General features: G+C 40.7%; 2 long non-coding RNA genes across 3 annotated transcripts in view; one reads left to right on the plus strand and one right to left on the minus strand.

Annotated features, from left to right (window-relative positions):
- Nucleotides 1-15,792, minus strand: part of LOC144259941 (uncharacterized) — a 39,809-nt gene extending 24,017 nt beyond the window's left edge. Inside the window, exons 1-3 of one of the 2 annotated variants that reach the window (XR_013344958.1) lie at nt 15,651-15,788; nt 15,089-15,477; nt 2,864-2,950 (exon numbers count right to left, since the gene is read on the minus strand). This is a non-coding gene — a long non-coding RNA (uncharacterized LOC144259941). Of the gene's footprint in view, nt 1-2,863; nt 2,951-15,088 lie in introns of both variants that reach the window. The other variant, XR_013344957.1, reaches the window with a different exon arrangement.
- The window catches only part of LOC144259942 (uncharacterized), a 35,083-nt gene that overhangs the window by 5,330 nt on the left and 5,762 nt on the right, over nt 1-23,991 (plus strand). The gene's annotated exons all lie outside the window — the stretch shown is intronic.

Genomic DNA, 23,991 nt, shown 5'->3' on the forward strand with positions numbered 1-23,991 from the left:
TTTAGAAAACTTAATATAACTTTCACTTGTATTTGGTAAAAAATAGGGAAAGAAATAAACTTTTTCTCTCTGATTCACTGGCTCACAATGCTGTTTTTAACGTAGCTTCAAATTGTCCTCACTAAAAGCATAGGGAAAAACTTTTAAAAATGTTTTGTTACTAAGAGTTTGTGGGTTTAACGCTGGGGTGCTTCTGCATGCTCATTTTTAATTGAAACATACATATAAAAGTGTTAAATGGAGGGATGTTTCTTCAGATAGGCTTGTCTTTCAAAATGGTCTTCTTCTTTTCTAATCCACTGACTTTAAAAGGCTGCTTCAAATTGTCCTCACTGAAAAATAACCAATGTTAGCAAAAGCATAGGGGAAAACTTTTTTTATTACTGTAATTACTTTGATAAACTGGTTGTCTCTGGTTTTAATCCTGGGGTGTTTCTGCATGCTCACTTTTTATTAAAACACCTGTAAATAAAGGTCTGTTTCTTTGAACAGGCTTGTCTTTTCAAGTGATTATAAAATAGAGCTTTATTCCTTTACAAAACTTAATATAACTTTTACTTGCTTTTGTTCAAAATGTTAAAAAGAAACAAACTTCTTATTTCTACATTCTAGACATCTAACAGCCTTCTTTATCTCTAATTCACTAGCTAGCAAAGCTGCTTTTGCAGCAGCTTCAAATTGTCCTCACCAAAAGCACAGGGAAAAACTTTTTAAAACTGTTTGTTACTAAGGGCTTATGGTTTTAACCTTTATTAAAGCACATATGTAAAGGTGCCACATGGCGGGAAAGATGCCTGGGGTCTGTTTTCTTATATAAGAATAAGGCAGTTAAAAGGGAGGGGCATAGTGAGGGGAGGGGAGGGAGATGGCTCTTGTTTAAAAATCTTGGGGCTATAGGATTGGTTCAGGAAAATATATTCTATGACTCAGCTGTAGAATAGAATCTGATTGGTCTGATCCAAAGGCAGAGATAATGAGCCTGAGGGATTGTGAACCTTGGCAGCTCCCTCTTTCCCCAGGAACTCTCTCTGACTCAACCACATGCTACCTACCTTTGTTCTTTGCAAAGGGGCTTTCTTTTCCCTTTTCCTGCCATGTTCTCTCTTTTAACCTATCTTTATATTTTTCTCTTTTATTTAACTCTTTTTAAATGCTCTTTTCTTAACCTACCCTTATATTTAATAAACCTTTTAAATTTATCTCAGATTTTTTATTCTTTAATAACATGCCAAACTAGCCCTTTAAAAACACCTCTCCTTACTAAACCTAATCAAAAATCTTTCTTTTCTTTAATAACTTGCCTCTATTTTTTCAAACTAACCCTTTAAAAACAAAAATCTTTATTTTTTTAAAAAGTTCTTCCTTTCTTTCTTTCTATTCTTTAATAACACACCAAACAAGGCCTTTAAAATCATCTCTCCTTACTAAACCTAACCAAACAATCTTTCCGCTGTTTAATAACCTTTCTTTCCTTTTTAACTCTAAACCTAACCAAAGCTTTATTTTTTAAAAATAAACCTCCTTTCCTTTAAGCTCTCTCACTCTATTCTTTCAATCTTTTTCTCTAAACAATCAACCAATTGTATCAAAGCACAAGCATGCAACATTCCCCCTATTCAAACATAAATAAGAATTAAAAAAAAATTCAAAATGGCCAACAGTGCCAAACCTCGACGCCAACGGAAATGGGAACAGAGGGTGAGACATAAGCTCAAAATGGGAAGTGGAAACTTGTCAAAAATACATGGCGATGAATGCTATCTAGACGTATACTACTGACCCCCTTTACAATTCCAAAATCTACACACCTCAACCCCACCAGCCACAGCCTCCTCAACATCCCCCACTGCCCCAATGTCCCAGCCCCAACCTCCCCCTCCCCCCGAACAACCTCCATTCCTTCCACAGCCTCCTCAACTCACTCTTCTGTGTCCCAACATTCCCCACCCCAGTACCCCTCAACTTTCTCCATTCACCCTATAGCCTACCAACAATTCTCCCCCACCCCCAGGACCTTCTTGGCCACTCACTGGCTCAGCATTCCTCTCCTGTCCCAGGCTAAAATGGCTCCTCCACCTCCTGGCCACCCAGCAGTGTTACTAACTCCCATGACCTATGCTACACTCCATCTGGTTGGGTCCCCATAACCCCATAGGCCTAGCACAACTGCAACATTTGCACTATGTAGCTATGCTGCTGAAGTGGTAAGCCTACAAGAAAGTAAATCTTTCCTCTGTGGGTCTTGCATCCAGCTAGTTAAATGGAGGGTTCCTTGGTGCTCCAAGTCTATTCTATGCACTGAATGCACAGTGTTAACTACACATCTCCCATCTGCCACATCTTTTTCAGGTGGAAGTAGAAGAATATTATACTACAAACGCAATTGAGGCCACATGATAGATTTGGCCACATGCCATAGATTTGTGGGACTCCTTGACCACAGTGGACCTTGTATAGCATTATGTGGCATCCTGGTGTGGCAAGGCCAGAAATGTATAAAGAATATTTTTATTAATACCTACAAAAGATCCAGGTATATGCAGCCCAAGTTTCCCATAGTTTTCTCTAGCCAGAAGATGAACATGGGGACACAATATGGCCCATTCTTTAATTAAGCTCTACCAGATCTATGTGACACAGGTACATGTTATTATATTCATTTTACAGATGTGCAAACTGAGGGGCAGGGAGGTTAAATGACTTGCCCAAGGACACACACTCAGTCAATAGCTGAATCAGAATTATAACCGAAGAATCTTGATTCCCATTTCCTGCACTGAGCCCCTGAATCAAACTACAAATGCAAGGTCCGATCCTTCAAACTCTTATCTATAGGGCCTAATTCGGAGTAATCCTTACTTACATGAGAAGTCCTGCTTGAGTTAATGGAACTCTTCACACAAAGAGGAATTGCAGAATCAGATCCATGCATTTTTCCACTAATGGCCACCTATGTGAAAAAAGTGAAAGAATGAATGACAAAATAAGCAGCTGCAGTAATTGAAAAAGTTGACTCTTATTGCGCTGACAACTACAGTTTATCAAAAAATTGAGACTGTAACAACACTCAATCCTCAACTGGAATTTTCAAAGGAGCCTAGGATTTAGGATCCCAACTCCTATTGACTTTCAATGACCCTTGGTATCACAACTGGGACATGGGAGGTCTGACCTAATGGTCAGAACAGGAGTTGGGAGCCAGGCTGGGTCAGAGTCCAAGACAGTTCAGAGGGCAAACCGAGAGTTTGGTGCCAGGAAGCAGGTGGGGTCTGAATACCAGGAGATCAGAAACAGGAGATAAACTTGAGAACAGAGCCACGGATCGATAACCAGAGTCAGGGCAGGTCAGGATACTTGGAAGTCAAGCCACAGGACTGGGAAGCACATAGTCCAGAGCAAGGTGAATCCCATTTGCACAGACAATTTCCTGCCCCTCTGCTGGGTTTAAATAGGGGCTGTGGATCAATCAGAACCCCCAGCATTCTGCCAATCAGCTCCCAGGAGTGGGCTCTTCTGTCTGGTTCAGCTCTTATTCTGACAACAGCTGGCAGCTTGGAGAATGCTAGTGCCACATAACCTTGTCGACCAGTGTTGAAGGCCCCCAGTCCCTGATGCTAGTGTGTCTAATTCCCTGAAGACTCTCAGAAAATTCTGACCTAAATTGACAGGCCTGGAGGGTTATTGATAATTAGAAAATGATTGATATTAATTATCAGTGCTAGTAAGAGAATTTTTATTCAATATTTCAGCACTGCAGCATCTTGTCATAAAGAAATAGTTGCTGAATGATGGGAGTCTAGAATTATATAAAACTAGTCAGCATATTCCATGGTATATATTCCCTTTGGAATCAATTAAAAACATCTTCTTCAAATCAGTTTCTTCTTATCTTCATTTAGAAGGAAGACATAAACAGAATATTTAGGCAAAGAATTTTTTTTAATTAATTCTATCAAATTAGTGAAATTTTCTGTAATAAATGGTTATGTCTGATACCTTATGAATGAATTAAACTGAAAGCTTGTCTTGATATGTTTTATTTATTCATTTTCATGCACTGAAAATAATTTTGATAGATTTATTGATGCATGATCATTTTTCATTTGCTATTTTTCCAAAGATCTTATTTTTTAAAATACCTTCTTCAGCTCCACTTCTATGATACCTCAAGAAATTAGCCAGCTAAAACCTGATTCTGTGAACATTTGAGTCACTTTACTCATGTGACTGACTGAAACCAAAAATTACTCAGATGAGTAAATGTTTTCAAGATTAGACCGGTACAGCAGTAGCTTTTCAGAGCAGTGACTGTGTTGTCTCGTGTGGGTGGACAGCGCAGGGCACTTGGTGGCTGTAACTGGGCTGCAAACAACAAATAATAATGATTTGATCTCATCACTTTCTGCTCTTGAGTCTATAATGGATATTCTCTCAAAGGGGGAAATTCACCCTGGTGTGGAGTGTCAGCATAAAATTCCCTGCTCCATGCAGAGACTGTATAAAGAGAGGTGTATGTGTGCCACAGAAAAGGTCTCCTCACCATGAATCAGGTGGGCTGTGGGCAGATGAGGGGAAAGGCCACAGGATTCATTCATACATAGATCTCATGAGTCCAAACCCTGCGCTACTGGGATTAGGGGCTATGACTACTGGCAGTTGGTAGGGCGCTGCAAAGCAGTCTCGCTCAGTGGCCCCAGGTTCCACCTATATTAAGCCTCATTACTTGGGCTTATGTAGGTGGAGTGGATTTCATCTAGAGTGAAATTGAAGTCTGTGGCAAAACTTTCATTGATTTAAATGGGGCCAAGATTTCACCTTTGTGTGTAATTGGGATATGGGCCAAATTCTGTGCATCTGACTCATGTGTGGTTTTATTCACATGCATAAGGCAATCAGTATTTATCCCTAGCCATTGTCTTATGTGCACTTTGTTAATAGAGAATAGAAATTCATGGTAAAACAGATGTGTAATACAGGAAATAATGTATTACCCGCATTGTAACACATAATGCTGTGTTTGTCTAATTACTCTAACCCAAATTATCTATGTTCATATTGTGGTCATTTGTGAACAAATCGAGGCTTTTTCATGACATAGTGCTCTTTCACCATGAACTGAGTAACCCAGAGATGATAAATTCTGACCTCAGATTAAATTAGGATTTTAGGAATAATTCCGGTGTCTCAAAACATTTTGGGATTAGGAAAAAGTAATTAAAAACAAAAACCACAAATAAGATGACTGGAAAATAATCATCAGTCTTTTTAACAGCCCAGCCAATACTTTTCTGTGCTCTGTATTTTCTTGAAGCATGATAACCTCCCCCCTACCTCTTGTCAAGGGTCTGCTGAGACATTCTTTACTGCTACCCCAAGGATTAAGAAAATGACCTGGAAATCCCTGACACTGAAGAATCTCTCATGGGGAAAAGCACTAAAAGAATCTCTAAAAAGTTTTTAAGCGTTCTTGGGGTTTAAACTAGTATACCACAACATATTTGTTAGGATTTGAACCATCAATCCCAGCTGTATATTCATGTGAATATTTTCAGTACATCTTGTCCACTGATCGAGTCAAATAATTGAAAATCTGACATCTGGGTTTCCAAAGCTCTCACATTTGAACACACTTGGATTTCTATTTAATTTTACTAGTGGGACTCACAAGTGATATGAGCAATTTTAGAAGGTTGAGATTCACTTTCTGGATAATTAACTGGCTGGTGCAAAGTGTTTATCAGGCTATTTCCTGGGAGACTATTTTTCTAGTAGTAAGAGCAGTGGACTGGAACTTGGAGACCTAGATTCTATTTCCAACTATGCCAGTGGCTGCTAGGTGACATTGGGCAAGATATATCACCTCTCTGCGCCTCAATTACCCAATTTGTAAAATGGGGATAATGATATCAACCACCTTTGTAAAGCATTTTGAGATCTATGCTACACATATTAATGATATTAAGTAACAAGAAATATAAAGTGATCTTATATTTACAAATATCAAATGTTACAGTAATATTGCTCTCATTGAAAATATTAATTATTTTATATTGTCCCTATAACCATGCAGTGCAAGTGCCTTATAAATATTAAATGAGGGGAAAACTAGGCCAAATTCTATTCTGTTATTCCCATGCAACCCAAATGAAGTGACTTGATATCAAATCTGGGATTAGTGATTAAAACATTTTTTCTATTACCTTCTTACCACTTATATTCTTTGTTAATTAATTAGCTGTAGTGTTTCAACAAGAATGGAACAATTTTAACACACCTACTTACTATGGATTTTACACACATTACGCTTGACAGAGTTGTATGGATAGGACAGAAGAAGTAATTCCAATCTTATTTTTTGTTTATTTTGTTTCTGTGCATCAGATACTATATTAAAAATAGTTTGGAAAAATAACACTTCGTACTTCCTTTCTGGAGTTTGGTGTACAGCTGACCATAGTTTATATGGAACTATAATTATTATTAAGAGGTCAGATCCAGTTTGTAGAAGTTATTTAGCTTACTTTCTTCATAGATTCATAGATTCCAAGGCCAGAAGGGATCACTGTGATCATCTAGCTTGACCTCCTGCATAAAGCAGGCCATAGAATGTTCCCCAAATAATTCCTAGAGCAGATCTTTCAGAAAAATATCCAATCTTGATTTTAAAATGGTAAATGATGGAGAATCTATCATGACCTTTGTAAATTTTTCCAATGGTTAATCACTCTTACTGTCAAAAATGTATAACTTATTTCCAGTCTGAATTTGTCTAGCTTCAGCTTCCAGACATTAGATTGTGTTATATCATTCTCTGTTAGATTGAAGAGCCTATTATTAAATATTTGTTCCCCACAGTCACCCCTTAACCTTCCCTTTGCTAAGATAAGTAAATTGAGGTCTTTGAGCACTGTGACAGTCATTACCCCATGTTCATCCTTTTTATAAGACCATGATAAATGTTGTACAAAATATACCTTGTGAGATATCATTGGAAAACTCATAATTTGCTGATCATGGTTGTCCTGGTAAAATGTGCATGGCAACGTTGTATATAAAGTTATAAGATTCTATTGTATAACTTTACTGAGACACAGTCCAAGTTTAGAAAAGCAGGCATACATCAGTTTCCAACAGACAAAAGGCAAACTGATGCCTCGTCCAGGTGCCAACAAAATCAAATGGACTGTCACCTGATTAAGCAGCCATTCTTTGGCAGGAAGAAGGGTGTGAGCGAAAATTCACATCTTGGTGATGGAACAGCAGGGGCTTTCCATGTAAACAGATTGGCTGTTGCCTTACGTCCAGCTGGAGATGACTCTCAAAGAGGAGGAAAAATATAAAAATGAGGAACAGAGGCCCCAAATCACCTCTCTCCCCTCACGGCATCAACAATGTTTGAGAGACAGAAGAAGCATCATTGAACTGCGGGAGGGGTCATTGTTGAAAGTTCCAGCCAGACTGTTGTAAGCATGTGGTGAGAAAAACCTGTTTTCCTTTAAATTCATTTAGCTTATTAAGTTAGGTATTAGTTGCATTTTACCTTTTATTTCTTTGTAACCAATTCTGACTTTCATGCCTCATTACTTATAATCACTTAAAATCTATCTTTCTGTAGTTAATAAACTTGTTTTTATTGTTTTATCTAAGCCACTGTGTTTGGATCAAAGTGTATGGGAACCTCCATTTGAGATAACATGGTTTGAGCATGTTATTTTTGTTAATGAAATGTTGGACTTTCTCTGAGCTTGTATTGTCCAGAAGGGTGATGGGCAGTACAAGATAACACATTTCTGAGGACAAGTCTGGGACTGAGAATTTGCTGGTGTCACCCTGCAATATAATTCAGAAGTGACTGACTAGAAGCACTCCTATATTTCAGCCGGGAGTGATTTTGCTAGAGGCTGTGTGTGAACTAGCCAGGAGTGGTTGGTTTCACAGCAAAACAGTGTAAAAGGCACTCCAGGCTAGAGAATTGAGGGAATATAGATGTTCAGCAGTACAGATTGTACCCCGGGTAATGTCACAGTTTACTGTAAGACATGTTTTCTAATTCTTTAATCATTCTCATGGCTGTTCTCTGAACCTTCTCCAATTTATCAACCTCCTTCTTGAATTGTGGACACCAGAACTGAGCACAGTATACCAGTAGTGGTTGCACCAGTGCCAAATTCAGAGGTAACATGACCTTTCTAGTCTGACTCAGGATTCCCTGTTTTATGCATCCCAGGATCACATTTGATTTTTTGGCCACAATCTCACATTGGGAGGTCATGTTCAGTTGATTATCCACCATGACCCCCAAATCTTTTTCAGAGTCACTGCTTCTCAGGATAAAGTCTCTTATTCTGTAAGTATGGTGTACATTCTTTGTTCCTAGGTGTATAGATTACATTGAGCTGTAACAAAACACCTGTTGTTTGCTTGTGTCCAGTTTACCAAGTGATTCAGATCCCTCTGAATCAGTGGCCTGTCCCTTCCTTATTTGCCACCCCCGAATTTTTGTGTCGTCTGTGAACTTTATCAGAGATGATTTTATGTTTCCTTCCCAGTCTTTGATAAAAGTATTAAATGGCAGAGGGACAAGAACTGATCTCTGCTGGCCCTCCCACTGAAAATACACTCATTTGATGATAATTCCCTGTTTACAATTATATTTTGAGTCCTATAGTTAGCCAGTTTTTAATCCATTTAATGTGTGTCATGTTAATTTTATATCATTCTAGTTTTTTAATCAAAATATTGTGCGGTACCAAGTCAAATGCCTCACAGAAGTCTAAATGTATTACATTAAGACTATTATATGTATCAACCAAACTTGCAATCTAATTAAAAAAAAGTATCAGGTTAGTTTGACAGGATCTATTTTGCATAAACCCATGTTAATTTGCATTTATTACACTACCCTCCTTTAATTTTTTATTAATCAAGTCCTGTATCAACTGCTCCGTTATCTTGTCTGGGATCGATGTCAGACTGACAGGCCTATACTTGCCCAGGTCATCTCATTTACCCATTTTAAAAATTGGCACATTAGCTTTTTTCCAGTCTTCTGGAACTTCCCCAGTGCTCCAAGACTTAATTTAATCACTGCAAAAAAGTCAGGCCACAGTTCAGCAACTGGATTTGTGAAAGTGAATGTTTCCACTCGTGTGAGTCTAATTGTAAGACTGAGTCCTTAGACAGTGTCAAGGTTCCTTCCCCACTCTGAACTCTAGGGTACAGATGTGGGGACCTGCATGAAAGACCCCGTAAGCTTATTCTTACCAGCTTAGGTTAAACGCTGCCACCATCAAAGTGTTACACAACGAACAGGGGAAGTGCCCACTTGGAAACATCTCTCCCCCTCCCCCCCAAAATATCCCCCCAGGCACTACACCCCCTTTCCTGGGGAAGGCTTGATAAAAATCCTCACCAATTTGCATAAATGAACACAGACCCAAACCCTTGGATCTTAAGAACAATGAAAAAAGCAATCAGGTTCTTAAAAGAAGAATTTTAATTAAAGAAAAAGTAAAAGAATCACCTCTGTAAAATCAGGATGGTAAATACCTTACAGGGTAATCAGATTCAAAACATAGAGAATCCCTCTAGGCAAAACCTTAAATTACAAAAAGACACAAAAACAGGAATACACATTCCATTCAGCGCAACTTATTTTATCAGTCATTTAAACAAAACAGAAATCTAACTAGATTGCTTACTAACTCTTTACAGGAGTTCTGACCTGCATTCCTGCTCTGGTCCCGGCAAAAGCATCACACAGACAGAGAGAACCCTTTGTTCCCCCCGTCCAGCTTTGAAAGTATCTTGTCTCCTCATTGGTCATTTTGGTCAGGTGCCAGTGAGGTTATCCTAGCTTCTTAACCCTTTACAGGTGAAAGGGTTTTTCCTCTGGCCAGGAGGGATTTAAAGGTGTTTACCCTTCCCTTTATATTTATGACAGACAGTATTCAATTTTCAAACGTATCACTGGACCCAGAAACTTCTACTAATCCAATGAAAACATAAATTTGATATTTTTTGTTATTCATTATAGTTTTAATTATGAATATTTAGTACAGTTCAAGTAACGATCTGATTAAAATCAAGGTATTTTTCATTTTGAAAATAACTCTAGTAGGATTCACAAACACAGTGCTAGCTTAATACCTGAAATGAGATAGCTACTGCTAGCACTTTAATGACAGTGGCTGTCATATGTTTCTTTTGTGCGCCAGAGCCATACATAAATTAAGTTTTCCTAAATGATGGATCCAAATAAGGGTTCCATGAAATGCATTATTAACTGTACACACTGGCAGTATGTTCCAGTTACTTCAATTGTTTTAATGATAAATTTCCCTCAAAAAGTGGAAAGGGTTGTTGACAGACAGAAACACCAGCTAACAATGGACTATTTAGACTTGCAAATGATGGAACATTTAATTATTCCAAAATAGCATTCCTCAGTTCGGGTATGATCATTAAATCCATCATTCTTTAGTGTATATGCATGCATTTATCATGTCTTCTACAAACAGGAGTCAGTCATCTAAATATAGATTTTTGGACCATCCATTTCATCCTGGCATTTCATCGAAAGCCTAGAATTACATTTATTTTCAGTTACAAAGATAAAGTGTTTGTAAACTATGTGATAAGACCATAAAGCAAAGTGAAGTGAAATTTAGCTCAATACAAAAGAGATAAATACAATACCTACTTTTAACACCAGGATTATTGTGAGAGAAAAATGAGATATTGGAAGTCAGCACCTATGTTTAAGATAAGAACTTTTTTCTTTAGTGGATTTTTCATTAAAGTCATGGCCAATAAAGAATTATTTAAATGATTTTTTAAAAGTAACTATTACAGACATTAAACCAAAAAACAGATGTAGAACAGTCCACAATCCACCCTGAACAAAGGCCTAGAGTGGGCACAGCTGGCAAGAGTGCTAGGAACTCTAGGATATACCCCCAGGAGTAGAAAGTCTGATTCAGATCTGCATAGTACAATATGGACATGCCAGCATGGTTGTGAGACACAGGTTCAGTAATTGCAAACCCAGGTTTACAATACAGTGTGGATGCCCAAGCATGGGCTTGCAAACACTGAGTCCACAGATGTATTTCCCTCAGATCTGGCTTTACAATTAGTGTGTACATACACCAAGTAACTGATTTGTCAGAGTAATTAGCATCAAAGTACTTAGTTTTTTTTTATAGCACTTTATTTTTTCAAAATACAGCCCTTGTTGACTTCATTTGCAATTGCGAATGATCACAGCATAGGCAACCTTAATTCTGGCATTTCCTAACTTTTAAGTGTTTGACTTTGCAACCTTAACATTCTTCTAACATAGATTATTTGTTTGCAGTTCCCTATGTTTTTTGAAAAGCACACTGCAGAAAAATAGAAATTCTATCAGATGGAACCACACTAACCGCCTTGAGTCATCAGCAGTGTTTGGACTTTTAGGGTATGTCTACATTAAAAGACCCATGGCACGGCTACAGCTGCAGCTGACCTGGGTCAGCTAATGGGTTTGTGGGGCTCAGGCTACAGGGCTATAATTGCAGCATAGATGTTTAGACTCAGGCTGGCATCCAGGATCTGGGACCCCACAAGAGGGGAGGGTCTCAGAGCCCAGATTCCAGCTTGAATCTGAATGTCTACATTGCAATTTTTAGCCCCACAGCATGAGGCCCATGAGCCTGAATCAGCTGACCTGGGCTCTGAGACTTGCTGCTGAGGGATTTTTATTACAGTGTAGACATATCTTTAGATACACAGCACCATAGGTGCTGACTCCGTGGGTGCTCCAGGGCTGGAGCACCCACAGAAAAAAATTAGTGGGTGCGTAGCTTTCACCAGCAAAACCCAAGCTCCCCTCCCTTCCCCCGACTCCCACCTGCCTGCGGCCCCTGCCGATCAACTCCTCCCCCTCTCTCCCAGTGACTCCTGAATGCTGCACATCTGCAGAGTGCAGAAGGCGCAGGGAGGGAAGGGGAGGAGCAGGGATGGGGCATGCTCGGGGAAAGGGGCAGAAAGAGGCAGGGAAGAGGCGGGGTGGGGGTGGGGCCTTGGGGGAAAGGGTGGAGTGGGGGCAGAGCTGAGGGTGGAGCAGGGGCGGGAAGAGACTGGGTGCAGATTGTGAGAAGGGGTGGAGTTGGGGAGGGGCCTGGGGCTGAGTGGGGGGTTGAGCACCCCCAGGGAAAATTAGAAGCTTGCACCTATGCACAGTATAGACCTCTGCCATTTGAATGAATGGAGTAACAGATAGAAGTAATAAGCTAAAGTTATCCTTTATGTGGATCAGCCACTAAAGGCGAGGGATGAGCCACATGCTTTTCAAGTGTGTGTTAAAACTATTTGCTGACAGCAGAGGAATATTGAGACTCAGAAATCTTGGGTTCTATTCCAGGTTCTAGAGGGAAATCTGCTTTTTCGGTTATAAACTCTTCTGCTCTGTATTTCTGGTTTCTGCTCTATAACTACCCCCCCATCCACACAGCCCCAACTGACTCCTACCCTGCCTAGCCCCTATCTTCTCACACCCTGGGCTCCTGTCTTTCACTCCTATGCTCCAATTCCCTCTTCTTCTATCATCCTCCTTCTCTGATTCCTGCCCCTCCTATCCTTCTTTCTGGCTCCTGCCTTTGTCTCTCTCCCAGGAGTAGTCCTAGATGTTTTGCAGGGCAGGGCATAAAATGTTTTTGGTGCCCCAACTCCTATCAGCCTAACAAACAAACAAAACAAAACAAAACAAAACAAACACCACAGGTCTATCAGAACAAACAAAACAAACAAAAAAAGGCCCAGGGTGACAGCCCTGCTCACACACTAGGGTTGCCAACCTCCCAGTTTCGCTGGGAGTCTCCTGGAATAAGGCTCTATCTCCTGGAGGCTACTGAAGTCAAACCGGGAGATTTTAGGCCACTAAAAGTCTGGTGGTACAGCGGGGTAAGGCAAGCTCCCAACCTGCCCTGGCTCCATGCCACTCCCAGAAACGGCTGGCACGCCCCTGCGGCCCCTGGGGGAGAGCGGCAGAGGGTCTCCACATGCTGCCTCCCTCCCGAGCGCTGACTCCGCAGCTCCCAGTGGCTGGGAACTGCATCCAAGGGAGCTGTGGGGATGGCGTCTGCAGGCGCGGGCAACGCACACTGTGCAGAGACAGCTGGCCATGCCTCCACCTAGGGGCTGTACCTGCCAACTGCTTCCAGGAGCAGCACAGAGCCAGGGCAGCACCGCCGACCGGGAGCCGACCGACATAAGCACCACCTGGCCGGAGCCTGCACCCCTCACCCCGTCTTGCATCCCAACCCCCTGCCCTAGTCCTGAGCCCCCTCCCGGATCCAGCACCCTGTACCTTCTCCCACACCCTAAACCCCCTCACGTACCCCGAATCCCCTGTCCCAGCCCTGAGCCCCCTCCCGCACCCAAGCTCCATCCCAGATGCTACACCCCACATCCCCTCCTGCACCCCAGCCCTCTGCCCCAGCCTGGTGAAAGTGAGTGAGGGTGGGGGAAAGTGAGCAATGGAGGGACGGGGAGACGGAGGGAGCAGGGCCTGAAAGAAGGGGTGGGGCAGGGGTGTGTCCTCGAAGAAGGGGTGGGGCAGGGATGGGCAAGGGTGTTTGGGTTTGCGTGATTAGATATTTGGTAACCTTGTCACCCGTCCCTAGAGCTGGGCCTGCTGTCTCCATGTTTCACCACCCCACTGCATTCCAGTAAGGCTGCTTCCTCCTCCTTTTCAATGCTGCCTAGATGCCAGAGGGGGATTGTCTCTCTGATCTCAGTTCTTGAGTCCAGCACTACAGTGGGCCCTGCCCGTTAGGAGGATAAATAGCAGGGAAAGTCCTGCTCATCCCCTGTAGCCCTGGGATGGAGCATGCTCTGTCACTCTGTGGATGGCACATACGCAGTGTGATTGCCATGCAGCAGTTGCATGGGAATGGAGCATATTTAGCACAGACATGATTGTTGGAGAATTTAGCTAGCAAATTCTAACAATCCTCTACCATATAAGAAATGTGATTTTTCAGAGAATTATAATTTGGCCAGATTTTCAGAGGGATGGCAAAAGATACACTCCTGACACAAGGGCAACACCCTGCCAAATTTCACATTCTTGCTGCAAAACATCAAGAGAAATTGCCCAAAGGGTTAGACCTCTTTCCTCTGTTTTTTGTTTTTGAAGGAAGTGTTTCTGGTTCTCCGTTTGTTTGTTGCTAAATTACGGTTATGGCAGCATCATCCCAGCCTGCTTCGTGCTTCCAGGCTCCCAAAGTTAGACAACTGTACGGATTATTAAGAACCTGTGACTGGGGCATTTTGCTCTGAATGACTGACAATTTTTTAACGTGGGCAAAGTAACATTTTAACATGGGCAAAATAACATTTTTCACAAACTTTGTTCTTGGATGTGATTAAACCATTTTTGCTGAAACTTGCCAGGCAAATTCAGGGAGGTGCAGACATCCAGCATGGAAAATTCCACCTCAAACTGTCAGTTTTTCAAGTTATATAAGAAAATGAAAATAGGTTCTTATAAAGGAGTGTCAGGCAACCTTAGGTATAGGTATTGCTACCCGCTCCTCTGATACTATACACATAGATCAACAACTATTATAACTCCCCATTACATGCAAAGATAAATATAATATATCACAGGCGCTGTCTTCTAATTTTCCCTGGGGGTGCTCAATCCTTGCTGAGCTCCAGCCCCCACCCAGCTCCAGCCCTTCTCCCAGCCCCCCACCCTGCCCTGCATCTTCCCACCCCCGTTCCAGTCCCCGGGACTGGAGCACCCACGGAGTTGGCCCCTATGTAATATATGCATATATATAATGGGCAGTTAGTGTAACAGTTATTAATGCAGCTGGCAATCAGAATGGCACAGCTTTATGTGAGACTGTCGTTTGTACTTGTATTTTTTATCTAACCTGAGTGGTTAAATACTAACTTCCAAAGTCTCCAAATTTTTCACATAAATTTAGAGTTTGTGGAAATTACTAGCCTGATGTTCATGAAGAACTAAGTCTTTTGTGTACTTACAGGTCAGGGGCAGCATAGACAGCAATAGTGCAAGCTTCCTAACACCGACCTGATTTTGTGTTGCATCCTTGATCTGAATGGAGCAGGCGGTGAAAGGTTAGTTCATTCTTCTGGTTCATTCACTTCTTTGTTTCTCTGCTGAGACTGCCCTAAAAGGTATCAGTTACTGCCAGTTCAGTGTTGTTTTATGTGATGTGGAATCCCAATTCCACTGGGAATTGGACCGAGACCACAAAATCATTTCATACAGGCCATTATACAGTCATCTAATGGTAACAGCTCTCCATTTCTATCTAGACAGAATTTGAAATGAAACCATGATGTGAAATGCTGTATATTCCAGTATCAATGCCCTGAGTTATCCAGCCTCTCAACACTGTATTTTTGTCAGTTCATTTGAATCCAGAGGAGTGAAGTGGTGGAGTGAAGATGCTCTCCCTAGGTATAAAAATATTGAGAAAATAAGAAGATGATTAGAAATGACAGGAATTTTTCAGTAAAACCAGGATCTTGGAAAATCTCTGTGTTCCTATGCAGATCCTTATTGCAAAGGGACACATACAGTCATTAAGAGCAAATTGCCCCAGACAGAGGTTCTTAATAATTCATACAGTTGCCTAAGTTTTGCAGGGCTGGAAGCAGGAAGCAGGCTGGGATGATGCTGGTATAACAGTAACTTAGCAGCAAACAAACAGAACCAGAAACACTTTCTTTTAAAAATAACAAAGGAAAGAGGTCTGATCCCTTGGGCAATTTCTCTTCAAAGCATTAACATTCTACAATACTAGAGAGAGATCCTCAAAGTATCACATGAAGGCTATGAAGAAATGCTATCTATAAATTACATGCATTTCCCAGACAAGATATAAAACATTTTGCCACCAATATCAGTCCTGCTTGGTCCATGTGCACCATAAGTTTTCTCGTAATGCAGAGCTGTGTTTATAGATTAAGACTTTATGTCAACAAGAAAGTTGCAATGGTTTAAGTTAAATGCATGTTTAAGCCAATTTAGTGAAATGTGTGCAAAAGGCAGCGTAGACATTCTTATTTTGGATTAAAACAGACTTATTTTGTTTATACTTGTATAGTAGCCAAGAAGTGGGGTGCCCCAAAGCAAATTAAGAGAAAAAACATTCCCTTTAAAAAGGCCTCCAAACCAAACCCAGCCAGCAGAGTTCCTAGTCTCTTATGGTTATAGGATGAAGGCAGGATTTTCTCCCTTTCCCTTAGGCATAAGGGGAAGAGCCACTTAACTCAGTTCATAAGGCCCTGTCCTCAGAGCTTTGAGTCAAAGTAACTAAAGGTATAGCCAGAAAAACAAAGTCTCTAGGCCTAGGTCAGGCTCAAGAGCTGAAGCTTGTAGCAGCAAGTATGGCTTCTAGCCCCTACTCCCTTGCATAACTTCCTTTTCTTGTTTATACAGTACAGTCCCCAAAACAGGACAGGATGCTCCTTGATTGCAACTAGGATGTTTTGGCTGTAAGCTCCAGACTGTTCCTAAAGGGGCACTACACTCCATAACAATGCTATGCTGATTAGGAATCAATGTTGTAAGCCAAACTAAGCTAAGAATAAGCCACTCTTAATCTGAAATAAGAATGTTCACACCACATTTTACACTATTTTAACTAAACCAGTTTAAAAATCAATTTAAGTTAAAGTGGTGCAAGTTCTTTATGTAGACAAGACCTAAACTTGTACAGCCCAGGATTCAGGTCCTCACAGAAATAAATGTTGTACAGCCATTGCTCTGCCCCAGACGCACACTTCTTTTCAGTCCCTCTCCAATCCTGCCATTCTTGTTTCCCCTTCTCAATTCACTCACAGCCATATATGTCAGCAGTTAGACTTGACCATAGTCTCTGCAACAGAATAGACCCGTGTTCACACCATGCCCATTATTGTAGTGTTTGTACAAAGTATATCTTGTGAGGTATCATTTAAAAACTCATAATTTGCTGATCAGCAATATCACCACAAAATGCATGTAGCAATATTATATGTGAAGTTATAAACACAAGCTGAAATCACGACCAAAAGTTTGTTTTCCAGATAAGTCTGGGCATGGCCAAACCAGTTCCTCAGAGACAGTGGGTTAGCTGACCCCTCAGCCACATGTAAACAAGGCTGATGGACCATTACTTGCTACGTGGCCATTCTTTGGCAGAAAATGGGGCAGGGGCAAAAAATCTTCATCTTAGCAAAGAAACATCATGGAGTTTCCTTCCGCACAGACTGCCTGTCACCTTTCTCCCAGCTGGAAATGCTTCTCAAAGGGGGTTGGGGGTGGGACAGAACTATAAAAAGAAGGGGAAGATACCCCAAGACACCCCTCTTTCTCTCCCTGCCCATCACATTCACGGCACATTGAAGAGATAAAGGAAGCAGCTGTTGGACTCTGGGGGAAGGATCCTGACTTTAAGGGTTTGGTTGGTAAGATTGCTGAAAGCATGTGGTAAGAAATCTTTGCTGTGAAACTAGTGTAGTTTGTTAAGTTAGGCACCAGTAAGCATGTTATCTTAATTTTCTTGTAACCATTTACGACTTTTATGCCTCATTACTTGTACTCACTTAAAATCTCTCTCTTTGTAGTTAATAAACTTCTTTTATTGTTTTATCTAATCCAGTGTGTTCAAGCTGGGGTAACAAGTGGTGTGTATATTATTCCCTTAAAGGAATAATGGACTTAATATATTTGCACTGTCCAGGAGAGGGCTGGACAGTACAGGACATACATTTGTGGGGTCACCCTGTGGTAATTTTTAAGGCTGGTAAGAGCCAAGGTGTGGCTGGCTGGTTGCAGCACACATAGAGACATAGTTGGGAGTTTCAGAGTAACAGCCGTGTTAGTCTGTATTCGCAAAAAGAAAAGGAGTACTTGTGGCACCTTAGAGACTAACCAATTTATTTGAGCATGAGCTTTCGTGAGCTACAGCTCACTTCATCAGATACATCTGATGAAGTGAGCTGTAGCTCACGAAAGCTCATGCTCAAATAAATTGGTTAGTCTCTAAGGTGCCACAAGTACTCCTTTTCTTTTTGCATAGTTGGGAGTGACTTCCATGCTGGAAGCTGTTTGTCAGCAGTCCAGGTTGAAGGCTACAGCAGCAAGGCATTGCAAAGGGCACCCCAGGTTATATGGCAGGGGTGACACAGCTACTCATTAGTCTGGATTGTACCCTAGTATGTCATAGTCTCCCTCCCAGCAGCCAATCAGCAGCAAGCATTTGCCTTGGTAGCCATATAAAGCAGGAAGAGTGATACCAAATTTTGAGGGGACCTGTTGCCTCTGATGAAGTGCAGGTTGCTCTGATGATGCTGGTCCTCAACACTGAGGACTCAAGGAGCCAACATTAAACCATGTGTAAAGACAAACTCCAATTTGGGGTTAATCTATAATAGTGTAGATGCTCAGAATGAAATCCAGGCCTGTCAATTAGAGAGGGCCTCAAGCTGCAGAGTTGAGGTCTGTATCCAACCTCTTCTGAAGTTTGAGATTATTCACATCTAGGGGTTTGACTTGGGCTCATCTCTCCTGCCAAAGAAATGAAGTTGACAGGCAAGTGCCCTGAAGGAATGGATATAATTATAAAGAAAGACATTAACATACGAAAAGCATATGTGTAGGTTCCAGTAATATTGCAAAAAACCTGCCAGAATTTTGGTGGGAAGGGCCTGAAGTGCACACCCTATCTACTTGGCTGAGTGGGGAATAAAATCTCCTGTTTTAGAGCCTGATCTAGCTCCCACTGTAGTCAACTCCCATTAGCCTAAATGGTGCAAGATTGATCCCAAACAGTATGGAATATTAATATTCCTGCCCTTTATGTACCCTTTACCAAGAACTTCTGACATCCTTTCTATAAATGTTTTCCAAGGGCCTGATTAACAAAAAACATCCCTGTTCAGGGTAGCATTTAAGCATGTGCTTAAATTTAAACATATATTTAAGAGGATGGAGCTAGGCTGTTTTCAGTGATGGCAGATGACAGAACGAGGAGTAAGGGTCTCAAATTGCAGTGGGAGAGGTCTAGGTTGGCTATTAGGAAAATCTATTTCACTAGGAGCGTGGTGAAGCACTGGAATGGGTTCCCTAGGGAGGTGGTGGAATCTCCATCCTTAGCGGTTTTTAAGGTCCAGCTTGACAAAGCCCTGGCTGGAATGATTTAGTTGGGGTTGGTCCTGCTTTGAGTAGGGAATTGGACTAGATGACCTCCTGAGGTATCTTCCAACCCTAATCTTCTATGATTCTATGTCTTGAAAAGGGATGAATTTAAGTATGTGATTAAGTGCTTTGGTGTACTGAGGCCTAAATGAATGACAGTAGAAAAGCACGACCAATTTACACAATCCCACAATTTGGGAAACATTAATAACATCACCCAATATTTCTTTATAATCTACATAGTTTAGTAAAACCATTTGATTATTTTCAGAAGCAGTTTCATTTCTGCTTTTGAAAGTCTACTTGGAGATCTGCTTTCAGTTTTATGAGCCAGAGTCTACTCTTAATGCAGCAAAACTCCATCCGCATCAATAGTACTGCTGTAGATTTGTAGTGGGTGAATGAGAGCATTTACTCAGTCAAATACAAATGTTTGTAGCCTAGAACAAATGCTAACTACTTCAATTAAAAAAGGTCTACAATAGATCTATCCATAGTTGCAATGATAATGTAAAAGGAGGCAGTGAGTATGAATGTGCAGATAGCTTGAATCAGTAGCTCTGAGAAGTGGGAACTGCCCTGTTCACCTAAACAGAGTGTTATATCTGAAGTGTAATGATGACAATTTAAGTGTGGACATTATCAGCAATTTCACCGCTGATTAAAGCATGCCGGAAAGTAGCAATCATTTTGTTGTCATAAGTGGTTGGAGCTTTGGCTGTGGGTGGAGTTTGCAAATGCTTATGTTTTCCAGTCTGGTTGTAGATCACTGTGATTTTTTATTTATTTTATATGTTGCAAAGATGAGAATAATGAACACTGTGAACATATTTTATGGGATTCTGAGTTATTTCCCATTGTTTAAATGTGTTTGTCTTATTCAACTTCTGAGATTTTTTGAAAAAGCCCTTTGCCGCCCGCCTCCTCCCAAAACCCCCACAACCAAACACAACAAATAAAAAGATAGCAACAGCAGAATATAATCCAGACTTCCTGATAGCAAACTCCATTAGATTTTTCATGCTGCTATGCCATCTAATTTTAATTAAACATTTAATATTCCTCTGCCATTTTAGCATCTTGGTGTCTTATACAAATGATAGAATTCCCTGATGTGCTAACATGGCAATGGTAAATGAGCAGCTAATACTACTTCTGTATTTATATAAGCATTATAAATTACAATCATTCTGAAAAGACCATGATTATTAATCTCCCCATTCAGCTATACATTTTATGTGACCAAACAAAGAACAGTGTGACCTCTTTGTAGTTAATTATTTACCGTATATTGGATTTTAAAACAAAACACATTGGTGACCTTATTCTGGTGACTTTTTTGGTATGTCAAATAGACTTTCTCCTGTGATGTGACAAGGGAAGAAAATGTTTACATAAGAGTCGTGACATTTAGTAACCTTACCTAAATTCCCTCCTCTCATACAATAATTAACATGTATATGTACAATAACTAACATGTATACCATGGAAACATATGAGCGCCTCCTGTCAGCAAAGAAAAGGATTCTGGAATTGAAGTCTGAATAGAAACCAAGCAGAACCAACATGGTTAAAAAAGAATTCACTCTCCTTATATTATATTTATTAAAGACTCTTAAAGGTTCAAGTCCCCTATAATAGTTATTTCTGTAACAAACCACCCCATCCCCATCCACCAAATCTAACAAACTAATGTAAAAAAATCTGTTGCCATGTCTAACATTGACTTTCTTGCTTCATTAATGTTGGCACTGAATTCAGAACTGTTGCAATTTGAATGAACAATGTATGGTATATACACTTCTGTATTAGGGATAATAGAAATAAGTGTTTGAAGAAATGTTAATCTTAATCCAAACGGTCTCAGTCTACCCTGCACGCAGAATGGTCTGCACACACAAATAGTACAATTTGTTGATGCAAACTTGGTCATTAGAAATCTAATAATCTGATTTGCACACACAAACCATGATGTCCTGAAACAGCATACACACTTCTTGGGCCAGATGGTGGCATTTATTCTGCTAAGGTGGAGAGCTGCACCACCCAGGAGGAGCAGGTGAGAAATGCTGGTGTTAATCTTTGCGTATGGAAGTGGGGTGAAAGTGGGTGCACAAACTGTTCCATTAAGTAGGGTGGGGAAGGTTGCCTCTCCCAGTACTCCAGCCCTGCACTGCGGACCTTTGCAGATGGTGAGTGGGAGCAAGCAGTCCCCTGCTCCCCAGCATGACCAGTTCTGATGCAGCTGCAGGTGTGGAAGAAGCTTCTTGTATGGTTATCCACCCCTGCATGTATGAGTATTGACTTCTTGCGAGCTTGCCCTTAGAGTCCATTTGACCTTAACTTTTCAAATGTCCTGAGAGAAGCAAACCTTTCCAGGTTCAACTTCTAATAAATTCTGCCCAGAAGAATGGTAAATTGAATGGGAGTTTAAACTCTTCCCCAACCATCTGTTAGCTGTACTGGCTGTAGGAACAAGAAGGGACAAGAAACAAAGGGCAAGAGTAACATGTGAACAGTGATCCAGTGAAGAAAGGAAGTCCTGATCTGAGAGCAGTGGAACAGAATGAGATGAGATGGAAGATGGCCTTGGGCCTGATGAACAAAGAACTCTACAGAATGACAGAGAGTCATGGAGGGGAAAGAGACATGGAAATAGAAAGACAGACAGCTGAGGAGAGGGCTTCAAGTAATGGAAGACAGAGATGAGATCCTGGAAGCAGAGATAGACATAGGGTGAAAGAAATGGTAATGTTACTGAAGAACCAGAGGAAGGAGCAGAGAGGCTGGGTCCTGCAGAAGACAAAGGGAGAGAAGAGGATTTACAAAGGCTGTTCAAAATGCAGAATGAAAAAGGCTAATCTAGGTACAAAGGGGATACCAGGGAGGAAAATTCAGAGAGGCTCACAAAAGGATTGGATTCTGGACAGCCTTCTGTGAGGCTAAAGAGGTCATATATCTGCATTTTTTTATTTTTCCCTGGTAGGAGCTCAGACTGGAGAGACGCCTCTTTCCAAGGTTCTCAGTATCATGAAAAATATATCCATGTTTTAATGACAAAGGTTTCAGAAAACTCAAAACTTCTTCAGGTCCCACTCCCATCTCTGCTTGTCGGTCACATGGGCTCCAAGAAAGCATTCATCCACCTTTTAAAAAATATACTGCGAATCTTGCCAAAAGTATTCAAAGGAATGAGGTTAGCTGCTCAGTGTTTAGTCACCAGTGAACTGAAGTTCACATAAAATGGATGTAATTCAGAATGATTAGCACGTCTACTCAGAAAAGGGTTAGGAGAACTAGAGTAACTGCGATACTGAACTCACCTCACCCTTCCAGAGGGCAGTCCCTCCAGCTCCATATTGTAGTTATTAGCATAGCATCTCACATAAAAGTTGCTTGTACTGCACCAGCCAAACGGATAAAAATAGTTTTCCATAATACAAATGAAAACGGGTAATAAAAGTTCATTTCCCATTGCAGTAGGAAAATACACAAATAGCCTCTCTTATTATTGGACTACTCAGTTTTTATGGTTTTCTAGTCATTAGCTGCTATGCATGGAAAAACATGCACATGCTAAAAAAACCTTATCATCTGCTTCAATGGCCTGTGGTCAAATGTATTTAAAACACTAACAGTAATAATGCACAATGTCTCTTTTTTCCCCTTGGAAGATAATCTCAGGCTCAGTTCCCAAACTGTTAGAGATAATTTTGCCTTAAGAAAAAGTAATGCACATTGACTACTGTTGGCTAAACCTTTTAATAACTTGCATTTTTGGAAATGCTGCTATTTTTCATCTTACTGTGGATCTGTAAGATAATACAGTTTCACACTCCTTTGGTTTCATCATTTTGACAAAAGGTTTTGCTATTTCTTATGAATTTTTGATTCTGAATTTCAATCATCTAGTAGCTGAATCGTCAGAAGTTTGAAAAATTCCAACTACTACTTACCATGACTAATTTTTTTTAGAAGAGCTTTAAGCCACATATGACTGACTCCTTATCTACAGTTAGCAGGGGAAAAAATGGCTTCTGTGGAAATAAACATTGTGATCTGTTAAATTATGACTAAAGAATGCCCCGTTTTATGCCTAATTATAAAAATAATGAGCAAAGCATCGAAGAAAGTTTATTTTTGAATTCTAATGAAGAAGAAAGATTGTTCCTTCCATCCTCCCCCATTACAACTTACATCCAAAAGTGTAAAATTTCAGAAGGGCTGAGAGAACAGACCTGGTGCTTGCCAATTTTGTCCTCACTTTTTTGGGCTCACAAATTGAATCTGAGGTAGGTAGTGGTGCAGATATTTGGATCTGTACCTACAGTTCAACCAAAGGAATGATAATACAGGAATCTGAAAATGGGGGTTGGGGAGGGTCTCTTCTGAAAATGTACTCGTAGTCTGCAGGTAAAATGTTAGCAGCATCTAAGAGGTTAATCTTATGAGAAACACAAACACTGGGCCCAATCCTTAGAGTGGTTCTGGCTGCTTTGTGCTGGAGCAGTGCTAAGCAAAGGTAAAGCCAGCTTAACCAGTTTCCTGAGGGTTCCCCTTTGTGTTTCACTGGTAAAGTGTTATCCACTGAAGAGACATAGAGATGGAGTTCAGATTGGGATCTTAGAGAAGATTTCCCACATGTTGTGCATTTCAGTTTAATCTATGATCCTTGTGCCATTTTTCTAAACTGCCATTGGAACCTAAGTTTGTGAAAGAGGGGGGATACATGATGTTACTTCAGGACTAAATCTTAAACAGGGACTTGAGAGACCCTAGAAAAA

Source organism: Eretmochelys imbricata, chromosome 2 (assembly GCF_965152235.1).
Source record: "Eretmochelys imbricata isolate rEreImb1 chromosome 2, rEreImb1.hap1, whole genome shotgun sequence".
In the NCBI taxonomy this organism is placed as follows: domain Eukaryota; kingdom Metazoa; phylum Chordata; order Testudines; family Cheloniidae; genus Eretmochelys; species Eretmochelys imbricata.